The following is a 10,692-nucleotide window of genomic DNA, read 5'->3' on the forward strand; positions in this document are numbered from 1 at the left end:
CTGTGTTGCTCCCGCCCTGCTCGTTAGTCCCTGTGTGTATATATACCTGGTGTTTCTGTCTTGTCTTTGTCGGGTCATTGTATGTTGTCACCCAGTGTTGCAGTTTGTCTCGTGTCGTCAGCCTTTTGGATTTCTGTTGAACAGCCGTTGTTTATTAAACCACTGAACCATACCTGCTCCGCTCTGTGTCCTGCTTTTGGGTCCTCCAACCTGCTCCACCCTGCTCCACACCACCGATCGTGACAGAATGACCCGACCAAATATGGACCCAGCGGACATTGTTAAATTGCCCAGCACCTGGGAGGAACTGGGGGTGCCTAAAGAGGAGCTAACAGCCGAGGAGCCGCAGTTTTTTGAGTTACTCTCTAATATGTGGAGAACGGACCCAGAAATGGCCCTGCTCGTTGCCTCCTCCCGATGGAGAAGGTCTTTTGAATTTGAGACTGTGTCGAGACTTTGCTCTGCAACCCCCCAGTGTGTGACTGCTAAGCCTGCTAGCCCCGAGCCCCGGCCTGCCGGCTGCACGCAGGGAAGCATCCACTCGTCCTGCCCAACTGGCGCTGCCAGTCGCCAGCCTGATCCGCCAGTCTCCAGCTCGGCTAGCGTTGCTAGTCCTCAGCCTGTCCCCGGTGCTGCTAGCTCCAGGACTTGTTCCCGGCCTGCTAGCTGCAGGGTGGGAGGCTTCTTCCTCTCCCGGCCTTCTAGCACCCAGCCTGCTAGTCGCCTGCCTAATTCCCTCCCAGCTAGCGCTGCTAGCCGCCCGCCTGGTCATCTCCCTCCTGTGTTGGCTCCATCATCCGGACTGGTTGGGGACTCCTGGACATCTAGCTCTCTGGTCTCCTTTTTGATGGACTTGCCGTTAGAACCAGAGAGCCCTAGGATTGCTAGTTCCCAACCAGTCAGCCAACCAGCTCGGAGTCGACCAGCTAGCCTATGGCCTGATAGCCTGGAGGCTAGGCTCCCCCCGGAGTCCTCCTTCGAGGGAAGTCGCCTGGCCATCTTTTCGGGTTCCCGTGGTGGTCATCGGAGGCGACCAGGTCACCAGCAGCGACCGGTCTGCAACCAGCGTGATCCCAGGCCAGCTAGTGCTACTAGCTTTGTGCCTGCCCACCTGCCTGATCCCCGGCCTGCTAGCGCTGCTAGCAGCCAGCCTGATCACCAGCTGACTCCTGTTCCTTCGTCGGTGGTCCGACCAACGCCAGCTTCGTTGGTGGCCCAGCCGACTCCTGTTCCCTTGTCGGTGGTCCGACCAACACCAGCTTTGTTGGTGGTCCAGCCGACTCTTGTTCCTCGTGCTCCGTCGGTGGTCCGACCGGCACCTGCTTCACCGGTGGCCCAGCCGACTCCTGTTCCCCCGTCAGTGGTCCGACCGGCACCTGCTTCGCCGGTGGCCCAGCCGACTCCTGTTCCCTCGTCGGTGGTCCGACCGGCACCTGCTTCGCCGGTGGCCCAGCCGACTCCTGTTCCCTTGTCGGTGGTCCGACCAACACCAGCTTTGTTGGTGGTCCAGCCGACTCTTGTTCCTCGTGCTCCGTCGGTGGTCCGACCGGCACCTGCTTCGCCGGTGGCCCAGCCGACTCCTGTTCCCCCGTCGGTGGTCCGACCGGCACCTGCTTCGCCGGTGGCCCAGCCGACTCCTGTTCCCCCGTCGGTGGTCCGACCAGCACCTGCTTCGCCGGTGGCCCAGCCGACTCCTGTTCCCTCGTCGGTGGTCCGACCGGCACCTGCTTCGCCGGTGGCCCAGCCGACTCCTGTTCCCTCGTCGGTGATCCGACCAACTCCAGCTCCTCGTGTCCGTTCCATGGTCCTCAGCCCAGCTGCTCAGTCCGTGGACCTCAGCTCAGCTGTCCAGTCGGTGGTCAGACCGACTCCAGCTCCTCGTGTCCGGTCTATGGTCCTCAGCGCAGCTGCTCAGTCGGTGTTCAGACCGACTCCAGCTCCTCGTGTCCGGCCCATGGTCCTCAGCCCAGCTGTCCAGTCGGTGGTCAGACCGACTCCAGCTCCTCGTGTCCGGCCCATGGTCCTCAGCCCAGCTGTCCAGTCGGTGGTCAGACCGTCTCCAGCACCTCGTGTCCGGTCCATGGTCCCCAGCCCAGCTGCTCAGTCGGTGTTCAGACCGACTCCAGCTCCTCGTGTCCGGTCCATGGTCCCCAGCCCAGCTGCTCAGTCGGTGTTCAGACCGACTCCAGCTCCTCGTGTCCGGTCCATGGTCCTCAGCCCAGCTGTCCAGTCGGTGGTCAGACCGACTCCAGCTCCTCGTGTCCGGCCCATGGTCCTCAGCCCAGCTGTCCAGTCGGTGGTCAGACCGACTCCAGCACCTCGTGTCCGGTCCATGGTCCCCAGCCCAGCTGCTCAGTCGGTGTTCAGACCGACTCCAGCTCCTCGTGTCCGGTCCATGGTCCTCAGCCCAGCTGCTCAGTTCTCGGACCTCAGCCCAGCTGCGGCTCCAGAGCACCAGATCTTTGGGTGCCGACCTCTGGAGAGGTCTTGCCGTCGGCCTCCCGCTTGGCCTCCAGTGGGTTTCCAGCCTATTTGTTGGCCTTCCTGCCGTCCCCCGGAACAGTCCGGCCTCCAGGGCCGTACTCCGGGACGGCCACCTGAACTCTGTGGACCCTCTGGTCCTCCCGCCCAGTTGGGTCGTCCTCCCAGACGACCTCCTGGACGTTGTTGCCTCCCTGTTCTGCCCGGCCTGTTGGGTCGTCCTCCGGGACGGCCTCCTGAACTCTGTTCTCCCCCTGATTTGCCCGGCCTCATGGGTCACCCTCCGGGACGACCCCCTGAACTCTGTTGCCCACCTGGTCCGTTGGGTTATCCTCCTGGACGCCCCCCTGAACTTTTGTTCACCTCTGAACTGCCTTTCCCTGCCGGTAGTTGGCCCTTTGGGACTTTTGGTTTTGTTTTTCTGGCCCTCCACCTGGCCTCCCTCCGCCCACCCTGGGCCGGCTTGACCTGTTTGTGTTTTTTTTTTTTGTTTGTGATGTTTCATTTTAGGACGTCAGGTGCCGTCCTTTTGAGGGAGGGGTACTGTCACACTCTGCATTTCTGTCTCTGTTTTCCCCTACACTCGCTCTCTCTCTCCCTGCCTGTGTCTCATTAGCCTCATGTCTTTCACCTGTGTTGCTCCCGCCCTGCTCGTTAGTCCCTGTGTGTATATATAACTGGTGTTTCTGTCTTGTCTTTGTCGGGTCATTGTATGTTGTCACCCAGTGTTGCAGTTTGTCTCGTGTCGTCAGCCTTTTGGATTTCTGTTGGACAGCCGTTGTTTATTAAACCACTGAACCATACCTGCTCCGCTCTGTGTCCTGCTTTTGGGTCCTCCAACCTGCTCCACACCACCGATCGTGACACAGAGTACAGTTCAGGGGTTATCCAGATTTGGATACTTTTTCTGTCTCTATGTCGAACATAGGATCTTGGAGAGCAGCGTGGCTGGCTAATCTCGAGTCCACATAGAGATGTATGGGTTTGTACAGGCTGAGGTAAGAATTGAGTCGGAAGAGGTAGATGGGTTGCGGTAAACCATACTGGTTGGTTTTGCTGCCTTTGAGGTGATTGATGTGTGTGTCTGCGGATCGTATAGAAATGTCGACCATGGTGGCATAAATACGTGGATGGTATTGGAGGCTGGAGGCAGTGAACTCTGAGCACTGCAAGAAGCCAAAATATGCCTGTGGAAACATGTATTTAAGGACTCTGTCCTTGAATGGAGTCAGATAACCCAATCTGAGGGTCTAAATGCAGCAGGGTAAGAGGTCTGAAGTGAGGGGTAGACGTTTTGGCAAGGGACGTGTTTCAGCCTTGCGGAAGCCTTTGGTTTGAATGCTAATGTGTGAGAGGGACAAAGCCAGGCAAGGTGCCCCTGTGGATAATTTGATGAAGTTGATTCCGCTGATGGAGACTTGTATGGTGGAAGATTTAATCTTGAGATTGGAATGAGCGAACGTGATGAAGATTGAGATGGTAATGATGTAGAGAGAAGAGAATGGGATGCCATGAGAGGCATGGAAAGCTTTAAATCAATTCCATCCAGTCAGGTAAGAAGAAAGCGTCTGCTGAGCGACGCGGTTGAGGATGGTGTCTCGGGAAATCGTTCCCATTGTTACGGAAAACGGTGGGACTGGAGTCGGAAAGGGGTCGGAAGCTGGCACCAATCGCTTGAATTTCTGGAAAGAAAAATGAGAGAGTCAGCAATGGTGTTTTTGTGGCCTGGGATATGGGATGCTCAGATGATGAATTGGTGATGCGCTGAAACCAAGGTGAGCCTCCGCATGAATTGCATTATGTCTGGGCAATGGGCCCGTCCTTTGTTAATTATGTCTACCACTGCACTTTTGTCGGAGTAGATGGACCATTTAGACCCCCCAAAGAATGGCTAGAGGAAGGAGAGAGGGCCAAAAATTCAGGCGGCCAGTCAGCCACGAACCAACTACCGCTGTAGTAGCTGCCAATGCCAACAGAAGGGGCAGCATCTGTGAAGATCTGAATATCTTCTGCCTTGGTGACGTGGTCGGCGTCGAGTGAGATGCCGTTCCAGGATGAAAGGAAAAGCCGAAAAGGTGCCAGTAATCGTGGTGAATGGAAAGCACTGGTGACATCTGCCTTGGAAAGCCAAGCTTCTTGCCCTGTGGTGCGGATGAGGGATATGGCGTGATCGATGCTTGAATATTGCATAGAAAAGTCGGAGCTCCGCATAACTTGTTGAAGATGTTAATGCTCAGGACAGTGGAGCTGTGTAGGGAAGATAGGTCAATGATTAGTTGCTTTTTTCCAGAACATTTCCTAGTGGCCACGCCAATGGGACTTATTCTGAACGTGGGAAACGGTGGGCTGGAAAATGGGTCTATCATGAAGGTTTATTTGGTTTCTTTAGCCAGGAGTTTGTCGACTGTGTCAGGGTCGGTGATGCCTGACTGCAAGTTGTGGCATGCATATGATGAATGTGGTATGGCTAGTAAGCCTGGCTGGAAGCCTTGTGTGAAGCCCTGTATGAGGTAATTGACTGATCTGGGTGATTCTTTAAGTCTGTGGCTAGTGCATGGATTTGAATGAGGGTGTTGACTTACACTTACACGCTGTTCTGGGTAGGGTTGTGGGGGCAGGTTGTTCTGGCATGGGCACCACCACACAAAGAGCATGTGTGCAAGAATCTGCAACTAGAAACAGAGCAGCCTAGGTCATTGAAATTGTTGCACACCATCCTTCCTGCCTGGAAGAGGACTGGTCTGCCTCTCCTATCGCATCCTATCCTATCAATGCATTGTGGGAGAAGGCCACGGGTGGTAGGCTGCGTGCAGGCTGGTTTGGGAATGATTGATGGTGGGGGGGCTGTGAGGGGCTGGCTACGGGAAACGATTGGGTTTCGAGGGTGTGCAGCTGGGACGTGAGGCAGAGAGACGGTGAGGGTGCATGCTGAGGCCGGATGTGATGGATGCACGGCACAAAGGTTGCAGTTCAAGGAGGGTCATGCTGCAAAGATGCAGCAAAAAAGCTTGGTGTCTAGAGTGCCCCAGTATGTCCCTTGAATGAATTGCTGCAGGCATCCAGCAGCTTGGGATGAAAAGAGGACGTGGTAAGTGTAGAAACCATTTCTGCCGAACTGCAAGGCCAGGTCTAAAATCAGGGAGAGTTAATCGTCCAGCTCTGACCTGTGGTCAGGAAAAACTAAACAAATGGTGTTGCGGTACAAAGAAAAAGAGAAGGCGAATTCTGCTAAGTTCTTTGGATCTGGTGGGAATTAGTTGCTTAAGTTCAATAGGGCCGATAGCAGTTTGCAGTTCCCTGGGAATAAGCGGGTTATGTAAAGATAAAGTAATAAGGGAAGCGAGGTCAATGTGGTTATTGGCTAGAATTTGTTGCCTGAGTGAGGGTGACACTGGGGATGGTCTGGCCCCGGGGGGGCTGTGGTAGCCGGTATTGAGGCATAAAGGACTGATAGGGCCAGAGGAGATGGGAAAGGAAAAGTAGGAACAAAGGAAGAGGAAAGGATTCTTTGATGGGGGGATGCATGTGCTCGGGTTGATAGTGCTGTTTGAGAAGTAGAGAAGGGACGAAAAAGAGGCTGGGGTTCAGCTGGGTTTGATACGACCTGGCCCTGTGTGATGTGTGGTTGTATTTGGCGTCTTTTGCTGTGGGATGCGCCGCAGAGTCGTTGGCATTTCCCCAGAAGTAACACTGGTGACCCGGAAGTGCTGGGGAAGCTTGGCGTCGGAGAGATGTATGTTCTAGCGATTCCTTGTACTGCAAATCACAACAACAGTTATCTCACAGCGCTTTTCATAAAAGAGCAGGTCTAGACCGTACTCTATGATGCTATTTACAGAAGCCCAACAGTTCCCACCAAGACCAAGCACTAGGCGACAGAGGCAAGGAAAAGGGTGGGCGGCCATCTGCCTCGACCGGTTGGGGTGAAGGAGAGAGAGGGAGAGAGAGAGCGAGAGAGAGGGGAGGGAGGCAGCCTACACAATATACACACAGAGGTACAGACAGTAAAGGTGATGTTGCTATAGACTAAATGAAAAATGGTACAGATATTTATAGTAGTGTTAATGGTAACAGTCGTAATGTTAATGATTATAATAATAATAACAATAGGTCTAGTAACAATAGTCGTTGCAGCAGAGGGTGTCGAGCAGGAACACGGGGGCAGCAGGTGACCCGCAACCACAGATCCAGACTCCACAGCTCCAGAGCCAGAAACACCTGCAGGAAGTGATAGGAGGAGAGAGGAGAGGGACGAGAAAGCACAAGACTACCGGAAAGGGGAGAAGTTGTGTTAGTAACATGCAATAATGGGATGAGGTTGCATACAGAGGGAGAAAAAGTAGAGGAGAGAGGAGCTCAGTGCATCATGGGAAATCCCCCGGCAGTCTAGGCCTATAGCAGCATAACTAAGGGATGGTTCAGGACTCACCTGAGCCAGCCCTAACTATAAGCTTTATCAAAGAGGAAAGTCTTAAGCCTACTCTTAAATGTGGAGATGGTGTCTGCCTCCTGAACCCAAACTGGAACCTGGTTCCACTGGAGAGGAGCTTGATAGCTGAACGCTCTGGCTCCTAGTCTACTTTTGGAGACTCTAGGAACCACAAGTAACCCTGCATTCTGGGAGCGCAGTGCTCTGATGGGGTAGTAAGGTACTATGAGCTCTTTAAGATAAGATGGTGCCTGACCATTAAGAGCTTTGTAGGTAAGAAGAATGATTTTAAATTCTATTCTGGATTTTACTGGAAGCCAATGCAAAGAAGCTAAAACAGGAGAAATGTGATCTCTTTTCCTGGTTCCTGTCAGAACACGTGCTGCAGCATTCTGGATCAGCTGAAAAGTGTTAATGGACTTTTTCGAGCAGCCTGATAATAAGGAATTGCAGTAATCCAGCCTAGAAGTAAAAAATGCATGGACTAGTTCATCATTTTTAGACAGGATGTTCCTGATTTTCACAATATTACGTAGGTGAAAAAAGGCGGTCCTTGAAATTTGCTTGTCCTGATCAAAGATAACTCCAAGATTCCTCACAGTGTTCCTGGAGGCCAGGGCGATGCCATCAAGGGAAACTATATCTTTAGATAATGCGTCATGGAGGTGTTTAGGCCCCAGAACAATAACTTCAGTTTTATCTGAGTTTAACATTAGAAAATTACAAGTCATCCAGGTTTTAACATCCTGAAGGCACATTTGAAGTTTAGCTAACTGATGAGTTTCATCTGGCTTGATGGATAGATATAACTGAGTATCATCTGCATAACAATGAAAGCTTATGGAATATTTCCTGATAATATTGCCTAAAGGAAGCATATATAAAGAGAAGGAGGATTGGTCCGAGGACAGAACCTTGAGGAACTCCATGACTAACTTTGGCGTTCATGGAGGACTCATCGTTAACATGTACAAACTGAAATCGATCTGATAAATAGGACTTAAGCCAGCTTAGAGCGGTTCCTTTAATACCAATGAAATGTTCCAGTCTCTGCAATAGGATCTGATGGTCAATGGTATCAAATGCAGCACTAAGATCTAATAAAACCAGTACAGAGACAAGTCCTTTGTCTGATGCAATAAGGAGGTCGTTAGTAATTTTCACCAGTGCTGTCTCTGTGCTATGATGAGCTCTAAATCCTGACTGAAAATCCTCAAATAAACTATTGTTCTGTAGAAAGTCACACAGCTGTTTAGCAACTGCTTTCTCCAGAGAGAAATGGAAGGTTAGATATAGGTCTATAGTTGGCTAAAACATTCGGATCAAGTTTGGGCTTTTTCAGAAGAGGTTTAATTACAGCTACTTTAAAGTACTGTGGTACATAGCCTGTTGATAAAGATAGATTGATCATATCTAGTATAGAAGTGCTGACTAAGGGTAAAACATCTTTAAGCAACCTAGTCGGGGTCTAAGAGGCAGGTTGATGGTTTAGATGAAGAAATTATTGAAGTTAGTTGGTAAAGATTGAGGGAAGCAAAACAGTCTAAACATGTATCTGGTTCTACAGCTGTTTCTAAGGTTCCTGAGTTAAGAGATAAGTTGGTGCCAGTTGAGGGCAGGTCTTGGTGAATTTCGTCTCTAATAGCTAGAATTTTATCATTAAAGAAGCTCATGAAGTCGAAACTACTGAGAACTATGGGAATACTTGGCTCAATAGAGCTGTGACTCTCTGTCAGCCTGGCTACAGTGCTGAAAAGAAACCTGGGGTTGTTCCTATTTTCCTCTATTAATGACGAGTAGTACGCTGCTCTGGCATTACGGAGGGCCTTCCTATAAGTTTTAAGACTATCTTGCCAAATTAAACGAGAATTTTCCAGTTTGGTGGAACGCTAATTCCTCTCAAGTTTCCACGATATTTGCTTTATTTTGCGAGTTTCAGTATTATACCATGGAGCTAACCGTCTAAAACCACTAAATGTTCAAATTCAATACCATACACCAAAACAAGGTCGAGGGTGTGGTTAAAACAGTGAGTCGGTTCATGAACACTCTGAGAGAAGGCAATGGAATCTAACAGAGAGATAAACGCAGTACTAAAGCTGTCATTCTCAACGTCCACATGAATATTAAAATCCCCTACAATAATAACTTTGTCCGTTTTAAGGACTAAAGTTGACAAAAACGCTGAAAATTCAGATAAGAATTCAGAGTACGGGCCAGGTGCTCAGTACACTATAACGAAGAGAATTGGTTGCAGTGATTTCCAACTTGGGTGCGAAAGACCAAGAAAAAGGCTTTCAAATGAGTTATAATTTAGTTTAGAGCTGATTAGTAGGCTAGAGTCGAAGATAGCTGCAACTCCACCTCATCGGCCTATGACTCGAGGAATGTGAGTATTAATATGACTGGGAGGGGTGGATTCATTTAGGCTAACATATTCTCCATCACCCAGCCAGGTTTCAGTAAGACAAAATAAATCAATATCATAATCTGATATTAGTTCATTTACTAGTACAACTTTAGAAGAGAGAGATCTGATGTTTAAGTCCACATTTAACTCTCCTATTCGTTTGCACTATTGCTCTTGTGGTTTTAATTTTTATGAGGTTTTTATGCACAGTTCCTCTTTTGTTTACCTTTGATTTAAATAATTTCGATGGTCGGGGGGCAGACTCCGTCACTATAGGATTTTCACTAAGTAACTCCTGAAATGGAGGAGCAGAGAAGTGTGTTAGACTGCAACTCTGCGTAGGGTTTTGGGTGGGTAACTGCTGAATTAGAAGGGCAGAGAAGTGTGTTAGACTGCGACTCTGCCTCCTGGTCTCAACTCTGGGTTGTCATGGATTTGGTCCACTAATAAACTTGGAAATGAGAGCTGCTCCTTCCCAAGTGGGATGGATGCCGTCTCTCCGAATCAGACCAGGTCTTCCCCAGAAAGTCTGCCAATGATCAACAAAGCCCACATCGTTTGCTGGACACCACCTCGACAACCAGCGGCGGAATGACGACATGCGGCTATACATGTCATCACTGGTCAGATTTTGCAGGGGTCCAGAGAAAACTTCGGTGTCCGACATTGTTTTTGCATATGTACACACCGACTCAACATCAATCTTAGTGACCTCCGATTGGCGTAACCGGGAGTCATTACCGCCGACGTGAATAACGATCTTACTGTATTTACGTTTATCCTTAGCCTGCAGTTTCAAATAAGACTCAGTGTCGCCCGCTCTGGCCCCAGGGATGCACTTAACTATGGTCGATGGCTTCGCTAACTTCACGTTTCTCAAAATGGAGCTGCCAATGATCAGAGTTGGTTTCTCAGTGGGTGTGTCGCTGAGTGGGGAAAATCTGTTAGAAACGTGAACAGGTTGATGATGCCCCGTGGACTTTGAATGCTTACGACTATTCCTCCTTCGGACAGTCACCCAGCACCCGCTTCCTGGCTGCTCAGGAGATGCCGGGGGACGGCTACCACAGGCTAACTCAGGCCGTTCCGCACCGACTACCGGGGACTGGCTAGCTACAGTAGCTAAAGACTGATCTACCAAGGTGCGGAGCCGGACTTCTAAATCACTGAGCCTCGCCTCCATGTCTACAAATAAACTACACTTATTACACGTACCATTACCGCTAAAGGAGGCAGAGGAGTAACTGAACATCTGACACACCGAGCAGGAGAAAGTAGGAGAGAGAGAGGGAGAAGGAGAAGCCATCGCTAGCTGCTAAGCTAAAGTCGCTAACGGCTAAGCTAAAGTACTGTAGCGTCAGCTACCAAAACT

This window comes from Micropterus salmoides, unplaced genomic scaffold (assembly GCF_014851395.1).
Source record: "Micropterus salmoides isolate LMB-PRFRI ecotype aquatic unplaced genomic scaffold, ASM1485139v1 Ms_hic_scaffold_2, whole genome shotgun sequence".
Taxonomy (NCBI): Eukaryota; Metazoa; Chordata; class Actinopteri; order Centrarchiformes; family Centrarchidae; genus Micropterus; species Micropterus salmoides.